Here is a 17,640-nt window from a genome sequence, read left to right on the forward strand (position 1 = left end):
GGACAGCAGGGGAGAGGGAAACCTCCCCCTGGGGCGGGCCCTTCCCCGCGGCCGGCGGAAGCTGCCCCGCCCTCTCCTCCACATGCCCCGCCGATCCAGGGTCGGCGACGGCAAGGCCCGCCTGCCCGGCCGTCTCCGCGGCCAGAGCAGGAACCGCGGCAGAAGGAGGAGGGGCGGCGGCAGCAGCAGTGTCCGAACCGCCAGGGTTGCCGGCGATGACAGGGCCGGCACCCTCCCGGGCCCCGGGGGTCTCGGACGCCCCTCCAGGCCGGGCCAGGGGACAGTCCCTCCGGACATGCCCCGGCGCCCGGCAGAGGAAGCACCGGGCCTCCCCCGTCGAATAATGGACCCGATAATGGGCCCCCCGGTAGGGCACCAGGAAGGACCCCTCGAGCGCCACTCCGGCACCCGCCGCCGGTGGCAGCTGAAGCTGGACCTGCCGGCGGAAAGACAGGATGTGCCGGAGGGCAGGGTCCTTACAGCCCAATGAAAGAGAGCTCAGAATGGAAATGGGCTTCCCCAGGGTGGAGAGGGCCGGCAACAGGGCGGCGTTGGGGAGGTAGGGCGGGACAGAGGTCAAGAGCACCCGTACGCCCAAGTCCTCCAGGGGTTCCAAAGGCACAAACACGCCCCCCACCGCCAGGCCTCGTTCCACCGCCTCCTGCGCGGCGGCCACCGACGCCAGGAAGAACACGGCCTTCCCGTACATCTTGGAGGCCGCCACGATGGCCGTAGGCCCCACCACCCTCGCCAACGCCCGCACATAAGTCTCAATGTGGGGCGAGGCAGGCACCAAATGGCAACGGACGCCATGCCTCCTAGTCAGCGAGGGGAAGGGGCCGTGGTCACCAGGGACAGGTCCAGAGGCGGCGGTCGGGGCGGACGACGCGGCGGCACGCAAAGAGGCGGCGGCCACCTGGGCGTATGCTCTGGGGGCCGGAGGTGGAGCACCACCAGAGCTGGTGGAAGGGATGGCAGGAGAGGGAGGGGCTGCGGCCGGTGTCGGGGCCGCAGCGGGGACCGTAGCCCCGCCCGCAGGAGGTCTGGCTCCACGGGCAGGGCCCTTGCCCTTCTTCCTCCCTTGGCCCTTCCTGCCGGTGGAGGGGGCAGCCGTGGCAACGGCGGTGTCCGGGACAGGGCCAGCCAAGGGGCCGGCCACTGGGGTGGGCGGGGGTTCAGGGGCAGGGGCAGGGGCAGAGTCCCCCGCCATTACAACCTGCAGCCGCTCCTCCCCTCCAGGCAAAAGACAACACTAGGGAAAGGCAACCACTCCCCCCCGCTAGGCTGCAGGCTGGGGAGGAGGGTGCCAATGGAGAGGGCACACAGGAGCGAAAAGAGAGGGGTGGGGCACAGGTACCAAAAAAGAAAGCCGGCTCCCCCGGCTACACTGGGGTAGGGGGGGGGACTACAACAGTGAAAGGGGGGGTGAACAGTGCAAAAGGGGGGGGGCAACAAAAAGGGGGTACAAGCGCGCGCGGGGGGGGCGAAAGGGGGGGGGGGTGCACCGGAGCAGCGGCTCGAAAACAGAATGGAATGTCCAGCCAGCTGCAGCCCAAGGACAAGGAGGGGTAGGAGGAAAAACTCCAGCCAGCCGCAGCCCAAGGACAGGGCCGGGAACACGGCCAGCAGGCTAGGAACCGAGGGGGGGGGGGAATGGGCACCAAAAAAATAAACCGAAGGGGCTCAAAAGGAGGGGGGTAAAATAGGGCCAACTAATACAAAGGGGGCTACAGGGAGGGGACCCCACCAGCGAAACGTAGTTGGGGGGCAGGAGAAGTCCAGGGTGGGGGAAAAGATGCACCCACAGCGTTCACGAAGCGCAGGCTCTGCCGTTCACTGCTGCAAGTAAACAGTCCCGGACGATGGAAATGGCGGGGGGAGCAAACAGCCCCGCCGAGGGGCGAAAAGCAGGTCCAGGTGGCACGCGGGGCGGTGGAGGGGTTGTCGGCAGCTGTCGGCGGTGGGGGTGGTGGTAGAGGGGGAGCAGATGGACGAGGGGGGGGGGGCACCGCACCCCCCCCACACCCCCTTCAACAGTCCGCTACGGGGGACGGGATAGCAGGCTCCCAAGTCGACCTCGGAGCTTCCTGGCAAGCGACGGCTTCCAGTCCGAGGAATTACAAACGAGAGGCTCAGTACCGTCCACACTCCTAACGCGACTGGGGGCACCACCACCCCAGGAGCAAAGATGGCAAAGTCACTCAAAACACAGTCCTCAAACAACCCCCTCCACAATCTCCCGAACCAGGGACGCAGTCTCTTCGCTCTCCGCGACGGAGGCAGCGGCTCCCACACAGGAACAACAGCAGCAGCAGCGAGCGGCAGTCAGCCGGCCGGGCAACCGGCCAGGCAGGCAAGCAAGCAGACAGGTGGGCCCCCAGATGGTATCGGTGTTGGCGTAGGGGGGCCGATGCTTCTCCCTCCGGAGGCGAGGGCGAGGGGGGGGGCAGGCCGGCAAGGCCCCCCCCTCCGCACTCACTCACTCACTCACGCAGTAGCGGCAGCGGCAGCGGCAGCAACAAGAAGAGCAGCAAGCAGCAGCTGGACTTAGCAGCAGCTGGACTTTATTGAGGTAATGCTACCAAGATCAGGGACCTAAAGTAAGAGACAGTCCCTGCCCTGAGATGCTAAAGGTACAGAGAGGGAAAGTGACTTACTCAGTCATGCAGCAAGTCATTGGCACAGCTAGGACTAGTCCCCAAATCTCCTGAGTGTGAGGTCAGTGCTGTCTCCATTGGCCCACACTGTGTCTAATCTAGTAGTTCCCCTCTCATACCCTGAGAACCTTCTTGTGCACAATATTAAACAGCTCAGCCTTACAGAAGAGTCAGGCAGGCAGGGTGGCTGCTGCAGGCTCTTCTTTTCACTTCTTAATAATGGTGGTTCAAACTCTGTGAGTGTGAATGTGGTGCCTCTGAAATAAGGTGCGCTGACAGCCCTGGAGATGGAAGCCCTGAACCTGCAAGGTGCTGAGCCCCTCCTAGAAGTGCCAAGAGCCCCTTTGGTGGGACTCAGCTCCTTGCAGGATCAGGTCCTCCCACTGTACCTGCTGGGGCCACCTTACGTGCGACGGGGTAGCTTATTCTCCAGAGTGAAATCATGGCTGCCCCAATGGGTGACTTCAAAGGGGCCAGGATTTCACCCCAGGCTCATTCAGCCCTTGACCTCTGTGACAAAGGGAGGTTTAGGGGTGATCCAGCCGTCCACTGAGGCCTCTCCTGTGGTGCTGGTCCCCAGGAAAGATGGGTCGATTTGATTCTGTGTGGCCTATCAGAAGCTCAATGTCATCACCATGTCTGGTGCTTGCCCCGAGCCTAGGCCTGATGAGATCCTAGACAAGTTGTGGGGGACTCGGTACCCCATGACTGGGGCTCTCACCAAAGGCTTTGGATGCAGATGCCAGGTTGAAACCTGCTTTTGTCACTCTTTTGGGGCTGTACAAATCCTTGGTCCTACCTTTCGGCCCTGCCAGCACCAGGGGGATCAGTTACTGAGGGGGATGGGGAATTTAACCCTAGACGACATTGATGATATTTGTGTCGTTAGCCAGATCTGGGAGGACTATGTGTCCCATGTGAAGAGGGGGCTGGGTCACCTCCAGGATGCAGAGCTGACTGCAAAAGCTGGCAAGTGCAAGGTGGGGATGGCAGAGGTGTCATACCTGGGCCACAAGGTGGGGAGCAGCTGCCTAAAGCCAGAGCCAGCCAAGATGGAGGCGATCAGAGATTTGCCTACTCCCCAGACTAAGAAACAAACCCAGGCCTTTATTGGGATGGCGGTGCACTACCAGAGGTTTGTGCCCCACTTTAGCTCTGTGTCAGCTCCCATCACTGAGCTATGCAAGAAGGGTAAGCTAGACAAGCTGGTCTAGATGGGGCAATGCCAGAAGGCTCTCTGCACGCTGAAGGAGGATCTGGTCAAGGGCCCGGTGCTGGGAAACCCAGACTTTGACAAGCCCTTTATGGTGTTCACTGATGCTTCAGACACAGGGCTGGGTGTGGTGCCGATGCACACTGATGCAAAGGGGAAGAAGCACCCCATCATGTACCTGAGCAGGAAGCTGCTGTCCTAGGAGCAGAGCTATGTGGCCATAGAGAAGGAATGCCTGGCCCTGGGGTGGGCTCTTAAAAGGCTGCAGCCAGATCTATTTGGGTGCCACTTCACTGTGTACACTGACCACTCGCCCTGTTGTGGCTGCACCAGATGCAAGGGGCCAATGTCAAGCTCCTGAGGTGGACACTGTCCCTCCAGGAGAATGAGATGGAGGTGGTCCATGTTAAGGCGAGTGCAAATGTTATAGCTGATGCCTTGTCCTGGAGAGGGGGGGCCTGAACTTCCCCAGGCCACTGGCTAAAGTGACCCTACTCAGTTCAGTTTCAAAGGGGGGAGAGATGTGATGAAGTGGGGATTTTCCCTTATTATGTTGTATGTGAGTCTTACTGTTGAGCCTATGTGAGTTTTACAGTTTTGCATGAATACTGTGTGTGCCTCAGTTTCCCTGGATGCTGCACCAATACCTCAGTGGTGGGAATAGGGGTGTGTGACTTTGGCTGAGACTTCTGGGGCAGGTGAGGCTGCTCCAGCTGCCTGCACCTGTGATATGACCGGTGCCCTTTGTAACCTGAAACCCAGGAGGGGGATGCAACCAGGTGATGACCAAGTGACTCTTTGCCTGGGAAGTGAGACAAAGACAAGGAGGAGGAGCAACAGGAGTGTCTGAGGTCAGGTTGCCGGAAGCTGGAAGTCTGCTTGGGGGGACTGGAAGAGGGGCGGTCCAGGGCTTCTGGCCGAGAACTCCCCAAGATGGACTTGGCTGAAAGTCACTGATTTCTGTGCTAACAAGTTCTGTTCTATGATGTGTTTCTGTCAAATAATAAACCTTCTGTTTTACTGACTGGCTGAGAGACACGTCTGACTGTGGAGTTGGGGTGCAGCGCCCTCTGGCTTCCCCAGGAACCCTGCCCAGGCGGACTCGCTGCTGGAAGCGCATGATGTGGAAGGGGATAAGAACATAAGAACAGAAGAATGGCCATACTGGGTCAGACCAAAGGTCCATCTAGCCCAGTATCCTGTCTACCGACAATGGCCAATGCCAGGTGCCCCAGAGGGAGTGAACCCAACAGGCAATGATCAAGTGATCTCTCTCCTGCCATCCATCTCCACCCTCTGACAGAGGCTAGGGACACCCTTCCTTACCCATCCTGGCTAATATCCATTAACAGACTTAACCTCCATGAATTTATCCAGTTCTCTTTTAAACGCTGTTATAGCCTAGCCTTCACAACCTCCTCAGGCAAGGAGTTCCACAAGTTGACTGTGCGCTGTGTGAAGAACTTCCTTTTATTTGTTTTAAACCTGCTGCCCATTAATTTCATTTGGTGGCCCCTAGTTCTTGTATTATGGGAACAAGTAAATAACTTTTCCTTATTTACTTTCTCTACATCACTCGTGATTTTATATGCCTCTATCATATCCCACCTTAGTCTCCTCTTTTCCAAGCTGAAAAGTCCTAGCCTCTTTAATCTCTCCTCAGATGGGACCCATTCCAAACACCTAATCATTTTAGTTGCCCTTCTCTGAACCTTTTCTAATGCCAGTATATCTTTTTTGAGATGAGGAGACCACATCTGTACGCAGTATTCAAGGTATGGGCATACCATGGATTTATATAAGGACAATAAGATACTCTCCGTCTTATTTTCTATCCCCTTTTTAATTATTCCTAACATCCTGTTTGCTTTTTTGACCGCCTCTGCACACCGCGTGGACGTCTTCAGAGAACTATTCACGATGACTCCAAGATCTTTTTCCTGATTCGTTGTAGCTAAATTAGCCCCCATCATATTGTATGTATTAGGGTTACCATATTTCAACAATCAAAAAAGAGGATGGGAGGAGCCCTGCCTAGCCCCGCCCCAGTCCTGGCCTAGCCCCGCCCCTGCCCCTTCCACTCCCTCCCACTTCCCGTCCCCCTCAGAACCCCCAACCCTCCCCCCCACTCCTTGTCCCCTGACTGCCCCCTCCCGGGACCCCTGCCCCTAACTGCCCCCCAGGACTCCACCCCTTAACCTAAGCCTCCCTGCTCCTTGTCCCCTGACTGCCCCCTCCTGAGACCCTTCCCCCATCCTAACTGGCCCCATAGGACCCTACCCCCTACCTGTCCCGACTGCCCCAACCCTTATCCACACCCCCACCCCCAGACAGACACCAAGGACTCCCATGCCCCAACCAACCACTCCCCACCCCCTGACAGCCCCGCCCCAGAATTCCCGACCCATCTAAACCCCTCTGCTCCCTGTCCCCTGACTGCTCCGATCCCTCTCCCTACCCCTGCTCCCTGACAGCCCCAACCCCAGAACTCCCAACCCCCCCCCACACTCCTTGTCCCCTGACTGGCCCCTCCTGGGACCCCTGCTCCTAAGTGCCCTCCAGAACCCCACCCCCTACCTAAGCCTCCCTGTTCCTTGTCCCCTAACTGCCCCCTCCTGAGACCCCCCCACCCTAACTGCCCCCCTAGGACTCTACCGCCTACCTGTACCCTGTCTGCCCAAAACCTTATCCACACCCCCAGACAGCCCCTCCTGAACTCCCGATCCATCCAACCCTCCCCCTGCTCCCTGTCTCTTGACTGCCCCCTCCAGAACCCCCCTGCCCCTTCTCCGACCCCCTGGCCCCCTTACCGTGCCGCTCAGAACAGAGTGCTGCGGAGCGGCGCGCTGGGCAGCAGGGGAGGGGGAGCAGGGGGAGGAACTCCAGACTGCCGGAGGCCCGATGCAAATGGCCGGCGATCTGCGAATGCAGGGCGTGGGGGGAGCGAGAGGAGGGGAGTGATCTCAAGTTGCAAGGGAGAGGAGGGGGAAGCGGAGGAGGGGCTCTGGCTGCCACAGCCCCCTGCGAGTGGCACGATCCGGCCGGCTGCCCTGTCAGCTGTGCGCGCTCTGCATGGGGGGGGGGGGAAATCCGGACATTTACAAATTCCCACCACACGCTATTTTTAACTCAAAAAAGCTAGACATGTCTGGGAGAATCCGGACGAATGGTAACCCTAGTATGTATAGTTGGGGTTATTTCTTCCAATGTGAATTACTTTACATTTATCCACATTAAATTTCATTTGCCATTTTGTTGCCCAATCACTTAGTTTTGTGAGATCTTTTTGAAGTTCTTCACAGTCTGCTTTGGTCTTAACTATCTTGAGCAGTTTAGTATCATCTGCAAACTTTGCCACCTCACTTTTTACCCCTTTCTCCAGATCATTTATGAATAAGTTGAATAGGATTGGTCCTAGGACTGACCCTTGGGGGACACCACTTGTTACTCCTCTCCATTCTGAGAATTTACCATTTATTCCTTCCCTTGTTCCCTGTCTTTTAACCAGTTCTCAATCCATGAAAGGACCTTCCCTCTTATCCCATGACAACTTAATGCTGAATGCTCCAAGGTCAGATCCAGGAAAGTCAAAGCTGTGTAAGCTTCTTGCCCTGGCGATCATATGCTCAGAGAGAGGAGGCTCCCCCAGAGTCCTGACTGGCTTCATATGGAGTAGTTCCAAAGCACTGCCCAGTCACAACTTCTCTGTTGGAGCTCCCAGCAATGTGGCCAATTAGTGCCAATTGCACTATTGGTATTTGCAATGTGGATAACAAAGTGCTGTGTTTTAAAAAAGTGAGAGAGAAAGAGACATTTAAAATCTGCAGAGCCCCCCCCCTCCCCCGCCTTAACTAGAACCATTATTGTAGGTCAAACCGGAGGCTTAAACTACTTGACAGTTTCTTTTTACGCACAGAAATTCGATTACAGCCATTTCACTTCTACTTCCTTCCATCTCCTCTTTCTTTGTGGAGGATAAAACATAACATCAATGAAGTGGGATACTTTGATCACCGAGCATTGTGCTAAATTCTATACATTCAAAATAACTGGTAGCAGCCACTGCAAAAGCATGCAAAATACCAGCCTAGTTATCTCCAAGTGCACAGCTGGACAAAATGATTACAAGGCCACTTGTTCCATGTAGCCACACTACAGATTACACTGACAGGGCATGCCTGGTGAACATAAATGCAATTAAAACACAGAGTTAAGAGTCTGAAGAGGGAGAAGAGTATTGATGTTTTAAGCAAAATTAGCTTGGAAAATCTGTTTCCATTCAGGCCCCATTTATACTGAATAACTTCTCTGTTTACTTGATAGTCCTTACAATTATTATTTAACAGATACATTCATCGGGCCAGATCCTCAGAAAAGGGTTGTAAATAATCAACTTCAGATGGGGTTAATCTGTGTGGAAATGGAACTGCACTGATTTACACCCACTGAGGATATGGCCCTTTATGTTCAAACCACTGAAGAATGATAAGTAAGTGCATCATTCTAATAGATGCTGAGTGGGTGATTTACAGAAAATATTTTATGTTGAAATTTGCAGATTATAGATTAACCTTTTTCATTTCACCTTTCTGTGCTATAAACCAAGAGTTGTCTAGCATGTAGCAAGGCTGGTGAGAAGCTATGGCAGATACCCATGAAAGGATATAAGACTACCTAATAATAACTTAATTATATTAGGGATGTGCTGAGTTTATTTTGTATCATTACCATATCCAAATACAGTCCTATGTTTTATCTTCAATATGGCTGCCGAACTATGCTCAGCTGGGGGAGTGGGACCAAGGGTTATGCCACAAGGCTGCTCTAAGTTACCCCAGATGCCATGGAGTTGCTCTAGCAGCCACAGATCACCTGAGTGCCCAGTGCTCTTTCCCTGACACCATCATGTCCCCTACAGCAGGAGCTGTGATACATCATGAGGTACGAGCTGGATCCACTAGCCCTATTTCACCCAAGGTTTCCTCTATGTTTGGAGAATCCCAGAAAGTCATTTAGGCCACTTTCCAGCCCTTTTGGCATTTGAAAAGAATAGCACAAAAGAGCTGAACTGAGGTGACCCTGGGAGGATCTGGACCTCAGGTTTCAATTATGCCTTGAAACCTTTGTTTGTCTCATGAAAGTTTTTCAGCTGAGAGAAAAAATTATTTGCGACTTTACGTGAGAATGAAAGAACATGCTGGGCGCACACGCTGCCCTCTGCTGAGAACTGTGGCAGAAATGGCTCCAGACTTATAGTAAGCAGCAGCTCAGTGCTCTCCAGACCAGAAAGGGTATGTCTACACTGCCATTAAGCACTTGTGACTGGCTCGTGTCAGCTGACTTCGGCTGGCAGGGCTCAGGCTACGGGGCTGCTTAACTGCAGTACAGACATTCAGGCTTGGGCTGGAGCACAGGTTCTGGGATATCCCGCCCCCCATGGGGTACCAGAACTCAGGCTCCAGTCTAAGCCCAAAGGTCTAAGCTAAAATTAAACAGCCCCGTAGCCTGAGCCCTGAAAGCCCAAGTCAGCTAGCATAGGCCAGTCATGGGTGCTTAACTGCGGTGTAGGCATGCCCTATGAGTCCACCAAGAGTATTCCACAATCTCAAGGGCCAACTTTCTTTGTCTTCTCGACACTCACATTTTCTCACACTGCACCATGAACAAAGGGCTAGAGCAGCCATATTTTGGGAGGGCGCAAAGAAGTCTGGGATATGGGTGGTTGGACTCAAGCCTGCATAATAGAGTGAAGATGCTGAAACTTCAGGTTGGGACCCAGGGTTCAACAATTCCTAACATGGGGTAACAAATGAGTGTAGATGCTCAAGCCATAGCTTAACAAAGCCACGTTCTGCTAACTCAAGTTCTATTAACCCTGGGCTTACATTGCAGTGTCAGCCTACCTTTAGACTCCATTAGAACCCTTCATTTGGTATCTACTGATTTATACTGGACTGTGTAGGTTTCTCCTGAGGGACCAAAAGCTCCAAAAACCATTAGCTCCATAACTCCTTTTCCAACTGGAGCCTCCCTGTTTGTGGGGACAATTTGCCTCATTTCTTTCTCTTGACTAGATGCTGGATGCTTGATTTGTACCCCTTATCAGGCACTTAGACATACAGGCCCATAGCCACAAAAGTATTTAGGCTCCTAACTTCCACTGAATTCAGAGGAAATTAGAAGCCTAAATACCTTCATGGATCTAGGTCACAGCTACTAAGGTGAGCATCTGAAGCCAAACAACGGGTGCAAATGGAGGCTAAAACAGCAGAGCATCTCACCAGGTAGTGGACAAAAGCTGAGTCCTGCTGTAATTGAGTTTGATCCCTGTTCTCTGGGTTAGGATGAGTGTAGGTTTAAATTGGAATTTCATTCCCCCTTTTCCTTTTTTGTCTGGCTTCCTTCACTAATCCATAAGGAGCGGAGCCTAGTAATATTCTTGTGTCCAGCTTTTCCAAATGATCCTATTGTTCTCCTAATGTAATAAATTCTGTCAGGATTTCAGGCATGTGATTGATATTACGGCAATTCTGTGTGTAGGTCTCAGAGCTTCTCTTTTTTCATTGACTCATTTATACATATTTTTGTACTGCACCTTGTAACCAAGCATATGAAAAGAACTTTCCCACACTGCCCCTCTGGTGTGCTCAGCCCTGCCTGACAGGAACCACCTCTGCCAAAGAGAGCAGACTTTGGTCTCACTGCCCTTACCTTCTCCACAGAAACTGCCACTGATGATGGGATTATGGAATAGAATGGAGAATGGAAGTTCCTCTCCTTGCGACTTTTCAGTCTCCTTTTTGTCCTTTGATCCACGAAGATGCTGCACCATCTAGTGGAAATATTTGATAACAGAAGACCACTCGGTTTGGATGATTTCAACTCAATCACTCGCCTGAGGTTTGTAAACACAGAGTTATGGTTCTCTTAGAATTCAGAACCTTTAATATGGAGCTGGCAAACAGCCAATCAGGTCTCTGGCAATTCTGGGGGAAAACACATTTTGGGTCAAACCAAAAACGATTTTTTTAAAGTTTCGGCTAATTAAGAAGTCGGGAAATTTTTGTTTTGTTTCAAGTCTAACCAATGTTTTGTTTCAAGTCTGACCATTTAAAAATGTTTCTTATTGTTTTTTAAATAAAATGTAAGGAAATTTTGAAATGATCTTTCAGTTCAAAGTGACTTTTCAAAACATTTCATTTTGAAAATATTGAAACAAAATACATTGATATTTTTGGATTTATTTATTTGTCCTTTTCTGCCCAAAACGATTTGTTGACATCGAAGCAAATCTGTGAAATATTTCAGTGTCCATTCTTTACTGGAAAAAAGTTACATGCAACGAATGTCACCCAGCTCTACTTTTATAACCTGGGGAACTTGGCCCAATTACTATGGTCTGCAATGAAAGTTACATAACAGCAATAGTCCACTATTTCAAAAAGGTTGCTTACAGCTGAATAGTAAAAAAGGAAGACAGGAGATAGAGAAGGGAATAGTGACTGGTCAAGCAATCCAAAAATAGCAGAGTTAAGGAGGGGAAAAAAAGACTGAAAATTGGCAACCTGAATATAAGGCTTTTATAAAAACTGGAAAAGGATCCACAGTGCAAATTGCAAACAGATTCTGCATCAGAATACTGGATGGTTTCGTAGATTTCAGGGCCAGTGGGATCATTATGATCAACTACTGCATAACACAGGTCTGTCTATCTACTTCTATGGCCCCTATGTGACAGTATGTGAACTTCTCACAAGCATTAATGAATATATCCTCATAGCACCCTTGCAATGTTAGGAAATATTATTCCCATTTTACAGCTGTGGAACTGAGGCACAAGCAGATGAAGTGATTTACCTGCAGTCACACAGTGAATCTGGGACCTGGGAGCTGAAACAAGATCACCTGAGTCCCTGTCCAATGCTTTAATCACAAGACCATCCTTGCTATGAAAATATATAACTCAGCTGGAAATTATGCCTACAAAAATCACAGCTCACCTTATCTGATGCACAGTTATTCTTTTGTTTTGAGATGCTAACATTACTAGACACAGCCTGCAAAGCTGGTATTTTTGTCAGTCATCTTGCATAAGGAAAAGCATAGAGATTTCAAATGTTCTCTTTGCACAGAGACCATTTTATGTTCACAATGCTGCTTCTTCCTCTGCTCCTCAGATGTTTTGAAATAGTTTCATGGTAATGTAGATGTTAAAACCTGACAGATGGCTCATGCAAGCTTTTGAATTAACAGATACCCTTGCGTGAGAGTGTTTCATAATTATTTAGTTATTCATCTCTGAAACTGTGGGAGGTGGAAGGGGAGTTGGTGATCCAGGTCACCTGCGTAGGACATGATGAAATTGTATCTTTCCTCTGGCACAGTCAAGGAAGGACCAGAGGCCCAATCCAAAGCCTATTGAAATCAGTAGAAATTTTTCTATTGATTCAATGACTTGGGATCAGGCTCGAGCTAAGTCGGAGTGAATGAACCAGGGGAAAAAATTCTGTGAATGTGTATTTGAACTTAAAAGTGAATTTCATTTCAATGGTATTTGTTACCCTTTTGAGATCACTTTCTGTAAACATTTAAATTCTTGAGCTTTTCCAGCTCTGAAACTTGGAAATTTTAGCTTTCGTCTCCCCCAAACCAAGCTCAAATTGTAGATTCATCTATAAAATTTGCAATTTGTGTAGATTATTCATAAAGTCCATGTGATATTTTTCTGCTTCCTAATTGGCTGATGTTTCTAACTAACCAAAACAATATAAATTGTGAATTACAAACTATACCATGGAAGAGACATGCTGTCTTTGCAACTAATCCTGCAAGAAGCTTTATGTGTGTGGACCCATCCCCTCATGCAAAGCCCTTTGGCTCAATCATTAGTCAATAGGACTCCAAAGTTCTGCCCATGCTGATTCAGATGCAGGATCAGGGCTGTGGTTAGTTTTTAATTATATAAGTTGCATAAATTGGTAGCATCAGTTATACTGTGAATTACGAATTGTGTTCTCAGTTATGACATTGACAATATTTAATGGAATGCAGGGCAAGAACTGTTTGTTGAAGGAATTTGCACTCTCTTCATCAACAAATTGCACAGAGGAAAAAAAGGCCAAAATTGTTGAACAAATGATTGAGAATCATTTACTCGGCTCTGAAGATGACATTTGTCATTCTATAAAATCTTTTCTGTTTCTTTCAGATGCCGGATGGATTTGTGGATCAACTTTTTGCATCTAAAATAATGTATATCAATTAGAAGCCTTACCATCTGCTAGCTATTTGATTCTTGGGAGTCTCAGGCCTGGCTGACATTTAAAAGTTTTTTGCTGGAATAATTGTGTCAGTCCTACTCCAGGAGTGGCTCCCCCACTCAGCTTGCTAGCTTCTGTGAGTCCTTTGCTTAGTCACTTAACTCTCTCATAGAATGCCTGGGGAGTATGGGCACCTAACTAAGGGCTAGGAATGCCATTGCCTGGCAAGGTGCCTAAGAGTTAGGTATAGCAATGCTAAGCATTGCAGCGCCCAAGTCCCTTTGTGGATCTAGCCCTAATTGGCTTGCCTAAAATCATGCAGTACATCAGTAGCAGAGCTGAGACCACAACCCAGGGACCTGTGCTCTATCTGCTAGACCACACTGCCTTCACAAGTTTGTGTTGCCTTCATCACAGGAGATCAATCATCAACTCTAGCAAGGACCATACAGGAATGAGTAGCAGCTAGTGCTATCTAGGCTTTCTAGCAAGAACTTAATTCTACACATAATAATACATTGCAATAAGAATAATTTCCATTGTCACCTAAAGAAGTGGCTCATCTGTAATTCCAGCTGGAGAGCAGAAACTGAATAATAAACAGACAATTCACTTTAGCTTTTGTCTGGATCACAAACAAAAATAATCCATCTCTGGGTGTTACCAGGAAAGGCTGAGGGGTGACTATGAACACACCTCAGCAGCATTAAGGCAACAACTTCCAAACCTATTCATTTAATGGGGACAGCGTTGATCAAAGTTTTATTTTCTGTACCTTTATTTTCCTATTTAATAATGAAGTTTAATTCAGAGCCAAATTGGAATGACTCCAAAACTGCAACCACCACAACAACAAAAACCCCAGCAACTGGGGTTTCCGTCATTTGGAATGTTTATTTTCCTGAGCTCTTTGTTTTGTTTTGTGAAACCCACCCTTTAAAATTCAGAAACAGCTAAATGACAAACTGATATGCCTGAATAAAAAAAAAGTTTGTTATAATAAGAGCAATAATACTTTGTAATTATAACACAAGTGCCTTTCATCCATTCAAAGTTCTTCAAAAAAATCTGCATTTTTGTTGTAGCTGTGTCTGTCCCAAGATATCAGAGACGCAAGGTGCGCGAGGTAATATATTTTATTGGAAAAACCTCTCTCTCCCACCAACAGAAGTTGATCCCAAAAAAGATATTGCCTCCTCTACCTTGTCTTTCAAAAAAATCTGGCATGTATGTATTATACCTCTTTTATGTTGGGAAAACTGAGGCATAAAAAACTTGAGACTTCTGCTAGATCATAGAGTTAGTCTAAGCTTTTCTTTTTTTTAAATCTGGAACTGGACATGAAACTAACTTCAAGCATATTTCATGATCTTTCATTGTTGTGACCTTCATCCTCCCATGTGCCCTTCACCACTGTTTATTGTCATCCCTTTCTTTATAAAGTCTAGTATCAATTGTAAACTCATCAGAGTAGGGACCTTCGTAAAGTGCTTTGAGATCTGCTTGTGAAAAGTGCTTTATAAGAACTATATATCTTTATTATTTCATTTGTACCATGCACATCTCACTGTTAGACAATGTTCCATCGGACTTCATGCCCTTGATAAAGCACTCCCAATGAGTAGAAAAAAATGTAGCACAAGTAAGGCAAATGCAAATGTACACTCACCACTGGCAGAAAATTTGCCAGTTGCTTGGCTCTGTGGGAAAGTTAGCTGGGGCTTGAGACGGCTGAAAACAATTTAGAAGAAATACAATTAAGATCTGCAACAATTCAAAAGCCAGTGAAGATACAGTAATGATGCAATTAAGAAAAAAGACGGTTACTCACCGTTGTAACTGTTGTTCTTCGAGATGTGTTGCTCATATCCATTCCATTAGGTGTGTGCGCGCCGCGTGCACGATCGTCGGAAGATTTTTACCCTAGCAACACCGGCGGGTCGGCTGTGGAGCCCCCTAGAGTGGCGCCTTCATGGCGCTGAATATATACCCCAGCCGACCCGGCGCCCCCTCAGTTCCTTCTTGCCGGCTACTCCGACAGTGGGGACGGGGGGCGGGTTTGGAATGGATATGAGCAACACATCTCGAAGAACAACAGTTACAACGGTGAGTAACCGTCTTTTCTTCTTCGAGTGCTTGCTCATATCCATTCCATTAGGTGACTCCCAAGCCCAACTTAGGTGGTGGGGTCGGAGTGAGACATTGCTGTGTGCAAAACTGCTGATCCGAAGGCAGCATCGTCCCTGGACTGCTGCACTAGTGCATAGTGTTCTGTAAACGTGTGGACTGACGACCAAACCGCAGCTCTACAAATGTCCTGGATCGGAACTTGCGCCAGGAAAGCCGTCGAGGAAGCTTGGGCCCTCGTGGAGTGAGCGGTGAGGTGTGGTACTGAGACACCTGCCAGGTCGTAGCAAGTCCGGATGCAAGACGTAATCCAGGAGGATAGGCGTTGTGATGAGACCGGTGAGCCTTTCATTCGGTCGGCCACTGCAACGAAGAGTTGCGTCGTCTTTCTAAAGTGCCTTGTGCGGTCAATATAGAAGGCCAGGGCCCTGCGTACGTCCAGAGAATGCAAACGTTGATCCTGGCGAGTAGCATGTGGTTTAGGATGAAAGACCGGGAGAAATATATCCTGGTTGATATGAAATGGAGAAACCACCTTAGGGAGAAAGGCAGGATGTGGGCGGAGCTGCACTTTATCCTTATGGAAAACTGTGTAAGGGGGCTCGGATGTAAGCGCCCTGAGTTCAGAAACGCGCCTTGCTGAGGTGATGGCTACGAGGAAGGCTGTCTTCCAGGATAGGTACAAAAGTGAACAGGTGGCCAGTGGCTCGAATGGAGGACCTGTGAGCTTGGAGAGAACCAGGTTGAGGTCCCACGTTGGAACGGGCTGACGTTGTTGTGGGTACATCCGGTCTAAGCCCTTGAGGAATCTAACGACCATCGGGTTAGAAAATACCGAGGACGCGAGTTCCCCTGGGTGAAAGGCCGATATAGCGGCCAGGTGAACTCTAATTGAAGATATCGCCAACCCTTGCTGTTTTAGGGAGAGGAGATATTCCAAAATGAGAGGGATAGGTGCCTGTAACGGGGACGTGGCTCGTTGTTCGCACCAACAGGAGAACCGCTTCCACTTGGCCAAGTATGTGGTCCGTGTTGAGGGCTTCCTACTGCTCAGCAGAATCTGTTGGACAGAGTGCGAGCACTGCTGCTCTGCCTGGGTGAACCATGGAGCAGCCACGCCGTGAGGTGGAGTGATTGCAGGTCGGGGTGACGCAGGCGGCCGTGGTCCTGAGAGATGAGATCCGGGCATGATGGAAGCGGGATCGGTGTCTGAACCGAGAGCTCCAACAGCGTGGTGTACCAATGTTGTCTCGGCCACGCTGGGGCGATCAGAATCACCTGTGCCTGGTCTCTGCGCAATTTGAGCAGTACCTTGTGGACCAGCGGAAATGGAGGGAAGGCATAAAACAGGTGGTCTTTCCAGGGAAGGAGAAACGCATCCGAGAGGGAGCCCGGAGCTCGACCTTGCAGGGAGCAGAACACGTGGCACTTCCTGTTGTCTTGAGATGCAAACAGGTCTATCTGGGGAAACCCCCACTTCTGGAAAACGGAATGTATGATGTCCGGACGGATAGACCACTCGTGTGTTTGAAAGGACCTGCTGAGTCGGTCCGCCAGAGTGTTCTGGACTCCAGGGAGGAACGATGCCGTGAGATGGATTGAGTGGGCGATGCAGAAGCCCCACAGGCGAATGGCCTCTTGGCATAGAATTGACGAACGTGCTCCTCCTTGCTTGTTGATGTAAAACATGGCCGTGGTGTTGTCGATGAGAACTAACACACAGCGGCCACGTAGGAGGTTGAGAAATGCCTGGCACGCCAGGCGCACCGCCATCAGTTCCCGAACATTGATGTGCAGGGCTATCTGGGGTGCAGTCCACAGGCCCTGGGTATGGTGTTCGCTGAGATGGGCGCCCTAACCCAGGGATGAAGCGTCTGTGACCAGGTGCAGAGAGGGTTGTGGGGCGTGAAACGGCATCCCCTCGCAAACCACCTTGTGGTCTAGCCACCATGTGAGGGAGGTCAGGACCGAGTTTGGGACCGTGACCACCATGTTCAGGCTGTCCCGATGTGGGCGGTATATTGATGACACCCAGGTCTGGAGTGGGCGAAGCCGAAGTCTGGCATGCCTGGTTACGTACGTGCAGGAAGCCATGTGACCCAGCAGGGTAAGGCACGACCTCACCGTGGTAGTAGGGAAGGCCTTGAGTCCTTGAATGAGGCTCGTGATGGTGCAAAAGCGATTGTCTGGCAGGATGGCTTGTGCACGTCTGGAGTCTAGAACCGCGCCGATGAATTCTATTCTCTGGGTAGGTTCCAGAGTGGATTTGTCCTTGTTGAGTGGGATACCCAACTTGTTGAATGTGTGCACTATTATGTGGACGTGATCTCGAACTTGTTCTTTGGTGCGACCGCGTACCAGCCAGTCGTCTAGGTACGGGAAC

General features: G+C 50.2%; 1 long non-coding RNA gene across 1 annotated transcript; it reads left to right on the top strand.

Moving 5' to 3' along the window:
• Positions 1 to 2,275: 2,275 nt before the first annotated feature.
• LOC135973186 (uncharacterized) lies at positions 2,276 to 14,133 on the top strand. Its single transcript, XR_010589888.1, has 3 exons — positions 2,276 to 2,572; positions 10,593 to 10,770; positions 13,079 to 14,133. It is a non-coding gene; the product is annotated as an uncharacterized LOC135973186 (long non-coding RNA).
• The last annotated feature ends 3,507 nt before the right edge of the window (positions 14,134 to 17,640 follow it).

Source organism: Chrysemys picta, chromosome 8 (genome assembly GCF_011386835.1).
Source record: "Chrysemys picta bellii isolate R12L10 chromosome 8, ASM1138683v2, whole genome shotgun sequence".
Classification (NCBI taxonomy): domain Eukaryota; kingdom Metazoa; phylum Chordata; order Testudines; family Emydidae; genus Chrysemys; species Chrysemys picta.